The following is an 8,841-nucleotide window of genomic DNA, read 5'->3' on the forward strand; positions in this document are numbered from 1 at the left end:
ATTTATCATTTTCAGTACAGTTAAAATCTCCACCGAGAAAAAATAATTCTTCTGGACTTAGGTCTTTCATAACAACACTGATTGTATCAAAAAAAGCAATTCTTTCAGCCCCTTTCGTGGGGGCATAAATATTTAAAAAAGTCATTGTAGTGTTTTCAAACTTAGCTCTAACTTTTAAAAAACGGCCTTTAACTATTTCTTCCATTTCACAAGAAATTGGCAGGGATTTCTTTGAAAACAGAGTAGCTACTCCTCCCCTATTGGAAGACATATGACTCAAAAAAATTTCTCCATCCCATTCTTTTTTCCAGTCTACCTCATTATTCAAGTCACTATGTGATTCTTGAACAAAAGTAACATCAAAATGTTTTTGTTTAATAAATTCAAACAAACACATTCTCTTCTGACCGTCTCTAGCACCATTTAAATTGAGAGTTCCAATTTTAAAATCTCTCATAAGAAATGATGTTTTAAAAAGACAGAAATAATTTAAAAAAACAGTCAGCAAGGCAAAGACTTCTACCAGTAAGAAGAAATTATACCATATCTTGTTTTTCATCATTGAGATTTTGCTTTCTAAGTTTACTCACAATTTTCCTAAGACGGAAAACTTCTTTGTCTGCAAAAGCACCTTCTTTCATTAGAATTTTTGCATCATTAATGAAAGTTGAGCGATCAGGGAAGTAATCTTCAACCTGAACTCCAGGTAAGCCTTTAGTTTCTTTCAAAAATTTGCTAATGTCCTCAACTTTATATACTGTGATCTGGTTATCATTTTCATTTTGCGATGAAAGATAAGAACAATCAGAAATATTGGAATCTGAAGAATCACTGTCATTCTCTGGGACTAAACTTTCAGCCGCAGTTTTGTCTTTTTTGGTTTGTTTAAAGACTTTGGTCTGGTGGACTTTTTTCCTTTTATTTGGAACTTTGAAGATTGACTCTGATTCCATCTCCACTTCAGCAACACCCTCACTGACCTGTTTACCAGTAGTTGTCATTTTATCTGTATTAATGTCACTGCTCGAATTAACAGTGTCAAAAATCATAAGATCAGATACAGAGGAACGACCTGCAGTAACCTCAGCCATAGTGGGTTTATTCCCAACCAACCCACCAGAACCTAACGCAACAGCAGCAACAGGGGCCACAACATCCTCTGTGACAGACACAACTTCAGAAGGATCACTATGAGTGTTAGTCTGTACAGTAGCATTTTCGTCCACTTTTTCAGGACAAGCACGTATCAGATGACCAATTTTGCCACAGCCAAAGCATTTCATTATACTTTCAGACGTTGCATAAACTGTATAGTTAAAGTCCTCAACTTTAACATTAAAGGACAGGTTCAGCTCATCAGCATTGTTTTTCAAAACCATATAGACCTGTCTCCGAAAAGACACTACATGTTTCAGCAAGGGTGATTTACAACTAAAAGCAATTTTCTTAATGGGAGAAACAATCTTACCAAAGAAAGACAATTCTTTAGCAATACTTGCATCAGAAACAAAAGGAGGAACATTCGACACAACAATCTTTCTAGAAGGGCTACTTAACGGCAGAACATGCGTAAGCGCATCATTAATCACAACTCCCGTTTGAACAAGCTCATTAACTTTTTCGATCGCGTTTAAAAATAAAACAACCGCGTTGTTCATTTTCGATGCAGAAACAATAGCGTTGCAACCAACTACATTGCCAACCGCTAAAGCACATTCCTCCACACTGAATTTACACAAAATCTTAATCCCATGACGCCGAGTTAGACCATCACTACTCGTAACACCTGAAGCAGCCATGCTTCCCGGCAACAAAAGACGCCGGGAGCAGACTCCCACAACTTTCTCTAAAGAAAACTACTCCTCATACACAAAATAACACACACAAAAAACATAAACAAACAAACAAACACAAAAAAGTTAGAAAACACACTCAGGTGTCACTCACCACGCACTCTTCTCACTCGCTCCACAAACGCTCGCACATGCGCACAAGAGAGAGAGAGAGAGAGAGAGAGAGAAGAGAGTGTGTGTGAGAGAGAGAGAGTGTGTGTGTGTGTGTGTGTGTGTGTGTGTGTGTGTGTGTGTGTGTGTGTGTGTGTGTGTGAGACTCAGCGAGCACAGCCTGGCCATCGAGACGGGCCGGCACAGACAGACCTGGCTCTCCCGTGAGGACAGACTCTGCTCGCACTGCATGCTGGGAGTGCCGGAGACCGAGCTGCACTTATTCACAGAATGACCAAAATATGAACACATCAGAGACCAATATTACCCCAAAATTAATAAAATATTTCCCCAATTTAACACCTGTAACCCAACCCAAAAACTCAGATTCATCCTCGGCGAAGAAGCCAAATGCTCCAATATAGCAGCGAGACTAGTAGCATCTCTCCACATCCTGAGGGACGAGCAGAGCAGCAAACACCCAATACACACACACACACACTCACAGCCTAACACACCCCATCACACACACACACACACATACACACACACACACTCACAGCCTAACACACCCCATCACACACATACACACACACACACACACACACACACACACACACACACACACTCACTCACAGCCTAACACACCCCATCAGACACACACACACACACACACACACACACACACACTCACTCACAGCCTAACACACCCCATCAGACACACACACACACACACACACACACGTCTGGTTCACTATCTTTGTGGGGACTCTCCATAGACGTAATGGTTTTTATACCGTACAAACTGTACATTCTATCCCCTTACACTGCCCCTGCCCCTAAACCTGCCCATCACACACACACACACACACACACACACACACACACACTGCCCCTGCCCCTAAACCTGCCCATCACACACACACACACACACACACACACACACACACACACACACACACACACACACACTGCCCCTGCCCCTAAACCTGCCCATCACACACACACACACACACACACACACACACACACACACACACACACACACACACACACACACACACACACACACACACACACACACACACACTGCCCCTGCCCCTAAACCTGCCCATCACAGGAAACATTCTGCATTTTTACTTTCTCAAAACAACTCATCCTGTGTGATTTATAAGCCTTTTGAAAAGTGGGGACCGCTGGCTGGACCCCACAATGTAGGTGATCTCAGGTTTTACTATTCTTATGGGGACATTTGGTCCCCACAATGTAATATAAACAAGGGCACACACTCACTCACAGCCTAACACACCCAGTCAGACCCCCCCCCCCCCACACACACACACACACACACACACTCACTCACAGCCTAACACACCCCATCAGACACACACACAGACACACACACACACACACACACACACACACACACACTCACAGCCTAACACACCCCATCACACCTACACACATGTAAATAATGTTCAATTTCAAGTTCAGTGTTTATTTTTGTTTTTCATATACATGATTTCTGCATTATAATCCTTTTTATTTTATTTTATTTATTAATCTTTGTGTACTCTATTATTATTGTTTAATGTTATCAGTATTATTATTTTTGCAATATCTAGCCAAGATAATATACACTCACCTAAAGGATTATTAGGAACACCATACTAATACTGTGTTTGACCCCCTTTCGCCTTCAGAACTGCCTTAATTCTACGTGGCATTGATTCAACAAGGTGCTGAAAGCATTCTTTAGAAATGTTGGCCCATATTGATAGGATAGCATCTTGCAGTTGATGGAGATTTGTGGGATGCACATCCAGGGCACGAAGCTCCCGTTCCACCACATCCCAAAGATGCTCTATTGGGTTGAGATCTGGTGACTGTGGGGGCCATTTTAGTACAGTGAACTCATTGTCATGTTCAAGAAACCAATTTGAAATGATTCGAGCTTTGTGACATGGTGCATTATCCTGCTGGAAGTAGCCATCAGAGGATGGGTACATGGTGGTCATAAAGGGATGGACATGGTCAGAAACAATGCTCAGGTAGGCCGTGGCATTTAAACGATGCCCAATTGGCACTAAGGGGCCTAAAGTGTGCCAAGAAAACATCCCCCACACCATTACACCACCACCACCAGCCTGCACAGTGGTAACAAGGCATGATGGATCCATGTTCTCATTCTGTTTACGCCAAATTCTGACTCTACCATCTGAATGTCTCAACAGAAATCGAGACTCATCAGACCAGGCAACATTTTTCCAGTCTTCAACTGTCCAATTTTGGTGAGCTCGTGCAAATTGTAGCCTCTTTTTCCTATTTGTAGTGGAGATGAGTGGTACCCGGTGGGGTCTTCTGCTGTTGTAGCCCATCCGCCTCAAGGTTGTGCGTGTTGTGGCTTCACAAATGCTTTGCTGCATACCTCGGTTGTAACGAGTGGTTATTTCAGTCAAAGTTGCTCTTCTATCAGCTTGAATCAGTCGGCCCATTCTCCTCTGACCTCTAGCATCAACAAGGCATTTTCACCCACAGGACTGCCGCATACTGGATGCTTTTCCCTTTTCACACCATTCTTTGTAAACCCTAGAAATGGTTGTGCGTGAAAATCCCAGTAACTGAGCAGATTGTGAAATACCAACAACCATGCCACGCTCAAAATTGCTTAAATCCCCTTTCTTTCCCATTCTGACATTCAGTTTGGAGTTCAGGAGATTGTCTTGACCAGGACCACACCCCTAAATGCATTGAAGCAACTGCCATGTGATTGGTTGATTAGATAATTGCATTAATGAGAAATTGAACAGGTGTTCCTAATAATCCTTTAGGTGAGTGTATATATATAATATTATCTTTTTTATTTAATTTAACTATTATTATAATTTTGTGTGATAAATGTTCTAAATCATTTTCTATGTTGTTTTGATGCTTTGGCAATACAAAATGTTTTTTTTTTTTTTGTCATGCCAATAAAGCTTTCTGAATTGAATTGAGTGTGTGTGTGTGTGTGTGTGTGAGAGAGAGAGAGAGAGAGAGAGAGAGAGAGAGAGTTGAGGCTGTCCCTCAGGATACAGAGAGATTATATTACCATCAGTCAAACTCACATCAGTCACACAAGGGAGAGACTCGGGAGGGATGATAATATGGATTAAATCTGAACTGCCCATAGAACTAATAAAAAAAGAACAACATCACTTGTGGCTAAAAATACAAAAAGGAATGATATCAGCATCTAAGCCTGTTTTCCTCTGTGCAGTTTACATTCCACCCCTCGAGTCTCCGTATTTCCAAGAGGAAACTTTCCAAAACATGGAAAGAGAAATCAGCCATTTCCAGGCCCAGGGAAATGTGCTGCTTATGGGCGACTTAAACGCTAGAACAGGAGCAGAACTAGATTACATCAGACTCGCTCGGCCGATACACCTACAGCTCAGCCCTGGGGAACAGCACTGTAGACTATACCATCACAGATCTCGACCTTTCCTCTCTGAGAGCATTCACAGTCAAACCCCTGAAACCTTTCTCAGACCACAGCCAAATCATCCTCTATATAAAGCAATCTGAAACATCACCCAAACCAATTAGGACCCCATATCAAATGAGCAAAATAATGTCTTTCACTGCAGTCGAATCCTCAGAAATACAATCCCTCATACACTCATTCCAAATACAGGAATACCCTAAAAACCAATTCGGCATCAATCAGGAAGTACAAGACCTAAACAACATATTCTACAAAACAGCACAAAAAAGTAATTTGACAATTGTTAAACCAAAGAAAAAATATTTAGATACTGACAAATGGTTTGATTTGGACTGTAAAGCTCTGAGAAAAAACCTCAGAAATTTATCAAATCAAAAACACAGACAACCTGATAATCCGGACCTCCGCCTTCTTTACTGTGAGGCACTAAAACAATATAAAGCCACACTCCGGCGGAAAAAAGCACAGTTTTTGCAAAGCCAGTTTGAAGAAATTGAAAAATCTGTAAACTCAAACAAATTTTGGGATAAATGGAAATTGTTATACAAACCAAATCAAGAAGTTCTGGCAATCCAAGATGGGGAGAAGTGGAAAAACCACTTCCAGGAATTATACAGCCCAACTGAAATTCAAAATTATAATCAAAATGAAATAATTAATAAACTAGACAATTTGGAAAGATCAATTAAAACAAACCAAAACCCTTTAGATTTCCCCATAACAATGACCGAATTGGAAGAAAAATTAGGAGTCCTTGAGTCCAAGAAAGCCTGTGGTGTAGACAGCATCCTGAACGAGATGCTGAAGCACACAGACCAAAGCTTCAGACTGGCCATGCTAAACCTGTTCAATGATGTTCTGTGTGTAGGGTTCTTCCCTGAGATCTGGAACAAGGGCCTCATCAGCCCCATCCACAAGAGCGGAGACAAACTAGACCCCAACAACTACCGAGGCATAGTGAACAGTACCCTGGGGAAGGTTCTCTGCAGCATCTTAAACGCCAGACTTCTACACTTCCTTATGAAGCACAATGCCTTGAGTAAATCCCAAATTGGCTTTCTTCCAAAATGCCAGCCCGTTCTCATCCCAAGGCGTCATATACTGACGATTATGACATTTCGTCTGAATCGAACGCACATGGCACCCTTTAGCGTCAATATGAGACGCAGATAGATATGGGCCAGAAGGCGCCTCCTAGCGGTCTAACCCTAACCCTACCCCAGACCTAAACCTACCCATAACCGAACAAAGCTCTGTGCGTGTCATATTGACGCTAAAGGGTGCCATGTGCGTTCGATGTAGACGAAATGTCAAAAGCGTCAGTATATGACGCCCTAGGATGAGAATGCCGCACATCCGATCACATTTTTACATTACAAACACTAATTGACAAATATGTACATCAAAACAAAGGACAAATTTTTGCTTGTTTTGTTGATTTCAAGAAAGCATTTGATTCAATCTGGCACGAAGGATTATACCTAAAACTCATCGACAGTGGAGTAGGGGGGAAATTCTATGATTTGATCAAATCGATGTACACAGCCTGCCAATGCGCTGTCAAAATTGGAAACCAAAGAACCGAATTTTTCCCCCAGGGGCGCGGAGTGAGACAGGGATGCAGTCTAAGCCACACCCTCTTCAACATCTACATCAACCAATTGGCCAATACGTTAGAACATGCTCCCTTTCAAGGTCTCACTCTCCACGACACAGAGATCAAGTGTCTACTCTACGCAGACGACCTGGTCCTCCTGTCGCCCACTAAAGAGGGGCTTCAGGACAGCCTGGATCTGCTGGAGGATTACTGTCAGTCCTGGGCCCTGACCGTCAACCTCCAGAAGACTAGAGTCATGATGTTCCAGAAACGCTCCAGATCTCAGGGACCAACACACACATTCACACTCTCACACAGAACCATTGAGAGCACAAAAGCATACACCTACCTCGGCCTGAAAATAACTCCAACTGGTAACTTTACTTTGGCTGTGAATGAACTCAAAGAGAAAGCTCAAAGGGCTTTCTATGCCATAAAACGATCAATCAAAATTGACATCCCAATCCAAATTTGGCTCAAACTTTTCAAATCAATAATTGAACCGATTGTTTTATATGGCAGTGAAGTGTGGGGTCCTTCTATAAAATTAGATTTTTTAAATTGGGAAAAACATCCGATTGAAACTCTACAATTAGATTTCTGTAAAAGAATACTCAAAGTCCAAAGAAAAACACCAAACAACGGATGCAGGGCAGAATTAGGCCAATACCCTCTCCTTCTAAACATCCAAAAAAGAGCCATCAAATTCTGGAAACACCTCAAAACAAGCGACCCCAACACACACCATTACAGAGCCCTCAAACACCAAGAGCTGAGCGGAGCGAGGAGTCCCCTGTGCCACACACACACACACACACACACCAGAGCTGAGCGTAGCGAGGAGTCCCCTGTGCCACACACACACACACACACACACACCAGAGCTGAGCGTAGCGAGGAGTCCCCTGTGCCAGCTGGTGCTGAGACTGATTGAGCTCTCTCCTGCAGAGATCAGCTCGCCTCAGCACACACACACACTCACACACATTCGGCCTGCACAAATTATCAACACAGAACAAGACAAGTACATCACCCATTGGACGAACACCATTCAAAACCAACACAAACTGGAATGTTATTCGGCACTAAATCGAGAGTACACTGTTGCGAGCTACCTGAGCACAGTGAGTGATGTGAAGCTCAGGAAAACCCTGACCATGTACAGACTCAGCGAACACAGCCTGGCCATCGAGTGTGTGTGTGTGTGTGTGTGTGTGTGTGTGTGTGTGTGTGTGTGTGTGTGAGAGAGAGAGAGAGAGAGAGAGACTCAGCGAGCACAGCCTGGCCATCGAGTGTGTGTGTGTGTGTGTGTGTGTGTGTGTGTGTGTGTGTGTGTGTGTGTGTGTGTGTGTGTGTGTGTGTGTGTGTGAGTGTGTGTGTGAGTGTGTGTGTGTGTGTGTGTGTGTGAGACTCAGCGAGCACAGCCTGGCCATCGAGACGGGCCGGCGCAGACAGACCTGGCTCTCCCGTGAGGACAGACTCTGCTCGCACTGCATGCTGGGAGTGCCGGAGACCGAGCTGCACTTCCTCACAGAATGACCAAAATATGAACACATCAGAGACCAATATTACCCCAAAATTAATAAGATATTTCCCCAATTTAACACCTGTAACCCAACTCAAAAACTCAGATTCATCCTCGGCGAAGAAGCCAAATGCTCCAATATAGCAGCGAGACTAGTAGCATCTCTCCACATCCTGAGGGACGAGCAGAGCAGCAAACACCCAATACACACACACACACTCACAGCCTAACACAGCCAATCACACACACACACACACACACACACACACACACACACTCACAGCCTAAC

The sequence above is a fragment of the Squalius cephalus genome (genome assembly GCF_949319135.1).
Source record: "Squalius cephalus genome assembly, chromosome: 7".
Taxonomy (NCBI): Eukaryota; Metazoa; Chordata; class Actinopteri; order Cypriniformes; family Leuciscidae; genus Squalius; species Squalius cephalus.